We start from the raw sequence: 2,707 nt of genomic DNA, 5'->3' as shown, positions 1-2,707 counted from the left end.
GATGCCTGGCCGGAGTTGAGCTGCCGCTGAGCTGCCAACAGGTGGCAGGATGACTCAGCTAAAAAAAAAAAAAGGACAAAAGGAGAGATTGACTTATTGTGGTTTTCCTGCTTTTAAAATATCAATTACTCATTTAAAAATTAAAAATATAATAAAGAAAAAAAGGTCACTCATAAATCCTTCATACATTTTTCTGTAGTTCCCACCTTTCTAGTCACATATAAGAGCTTTCATATGGATTTTTATTTTTGCATGTAGCTCTTTCATCCATCTGCAAATTTATTTGCTATAGAGTGAAATAGAACTCTAAATTTTTTCTAGCAAATAACCACGTCTGTACTATTTGAATATTTTTCTATTGTACTTTTTACTTTCCAATGAATATCTATGGTGCTACCTTGAGCATCAGCTGCACTCTTATGTCCCCATACTGTTTCCTGGTTTATCTGTTCTACATGGTAGGCTGGCAATAAAGAGCAAAACTCTAAAATCAGATAAGCCGAGGCTGGAAGCCCAGCCCACTTACTAGCTCTGTGGCTTTGGGCATCTCCTGTAAAATCTCTGAGCCTCTGTTTCAACAGTATGTAAAGTGGGGCTAATAATAATTCTTCACAGGGTTATTGACAATTAAGCATTTTGCACAATTCCTAGCACACACTGAGAATTCAATAAATACTAATTCACAAATGTTATTATTATCCCTTTGCTCTACTCTAATCGTTCATTCAAAAAATAGTGTTAAACACCTACTAGGTACCAGAAACTGTGCTGGGCACTGGTGTCACAGGAAATAACAAAAAGTTCTTTTTACCACAGTTTGGTGTCCATTACCCTTATATTATTTTAGAACTGCCCCCGCCCCCTCGTGCATACATCCCATTCCTAGGTATTTCTGCTTCCTGTCAGAACTTGGCCAAAGTGCTTACTAGGGCGTACCAGCTATTTCGGAGAACAGTAGGGGTGTTGTTACCAATCTCTTTGGAAAAGCAGATGGAAAATAACCATGAGAGATGTGAGCAGTGGCAACGTTTCCAGAATCCTATTATTGGTGTTACCCATTGTCTTGTGTGTAGCGTTTCTGGCGCCCTGGCTCCATTGGAGCCAGAAGCACTAAAAATAACCTCCTCTCCTTTCACCATTTCCCCCCACACCGCCCCCCTCCCCCCAATAAAACCACCTTCTCCTGCAAAGATTCCACTCTCTGGTACCTATGTTGAAAGAAATGGTACAAAATGAGCCTGATTCTCACAAACCCCAGCCTCAAAGGAGCTCCAACCTGGTTGAATCCCTTCTGCCTGCAACCCTGGAGACCAGGAACTTATCTCTGGGTCCCCGGAAGGATGACTGGATGGCATTTCATCCAGCAGGTGCCCACAATTCACACAAACAGCGTGGGTTCTCTTCCTCCTTTGGGAGAAAAGACACACGCTCTCGTCTCTCTGTGTTGCTATTTTCCCAGGAAACAGAGCCCCAGCACTAGTATCCACTGTCTGCTATAAGCTGATGCTTAAAGTCAATGCAAATATGGGACCCTCCCATGCAACCTTTCCCTCGGCTTCTCTGAAGCTCACAGTCTCCCTTCTCTCCCCAGGAAGCTCTTGTTTGTAAATGTAAATGACTGGAAAAGCAGTGCACTTCCCCAGAAGGAAACCTCCATTGTTCTGATTCATAGTCACCAAAAAGCCTAGTGGAAGAGGGCCCAAACTTGGTGTCAGATTGACAGACCCGGCTGGTGAGCTCAAAGGCACAAGTTGGACAAGGGTGACGCACAGGTCCTGCCATGTTTATGGGCCCCCCTGAATGGACAGGGCAACAATTTGGTTCCAGGGCAAATTTCTGCCCTACCCAGGACATATACGAGAAATGAACAATTAAAAAAGAATCAATGGCGTACCTTCTGTTTTCCCATTGTAGCTTTTCACATTACAGCTCATGTAGAAAAGTGTGGTGCCTGGCGGTCCTGAAGGCCGAGGGATTGACATCTCAGGTGAGGCTGAGGTGTTCTGGGGCATCAAGCGAGGGGCTCTGAATACACCAAGAAGGAACAGAGAGAAGAAAAACGATCCTCTCGCTTAAGCACCTGGAAGGAGGCACTTACACTTGTGTTTTCTCATGGATTTCTCTTACGGACCTTACATCATAAGACAAGAAAATCAAGTGCAGAGAGATTAAATGGCTTGTCCTCCTGTGCCCCGTTTGGGCACCTGGAAACTCATACTCATCTTTGAAGAATCGGTTCAAACACCCCTTCCCTGATATACTTGTAGTCCTTGATGAAACCTCTATAATAACACATTTTGTGTAGTGGGCTGACTGCCTGGGTTCGAATCCCAGCCTTACAACTTCCTCACAACTCGAGGAATGACTCCTTGAGCGAGTTATTTAAACTCTGTAGTTTCATTGTCCTTAACTATGAGAAGGGGTGACAGTAATCATTTCTATCTCATTGAATGCATATGAGGATTCGTTACATGTTAACTAATTAATTAGTTACATGGAATTAATACATGTAAAGTATTTAAGACAGTGCTTGGCAAATAGTAAGCATTCAATAAATGAAGAAGAGGGCCGGCCGAGTGGTGCGATGGTTAAGAGCTGGCTTGGGATGCCAGAGGGCCCCAGTTCGGATCCCACATGAGGGCCAGTGACACTGCCCTCTACAGCTAAGATGCTGAACAAAATGACAGCAACTTGTCTGTTCCCCTTC

This window comes from Hipposideros armiger, unplaced genomic scaffold, assembly GCF_001890085.2.
Source record: "Hipposideros armiger isolate ML-2016 unplaced genomic scaffold, ASM189008v1 scaffold_149, whole genome shotgun sequence".
Lineage (NCBI taxonomy): Eukaryota > Metazoa > Chordata > Mammalia > Chiroptera > Hipposideridae > Hipposideros > Hipposideros armiger.
This window is presented reverse-complemented; position numbering follows the sequence as displayed.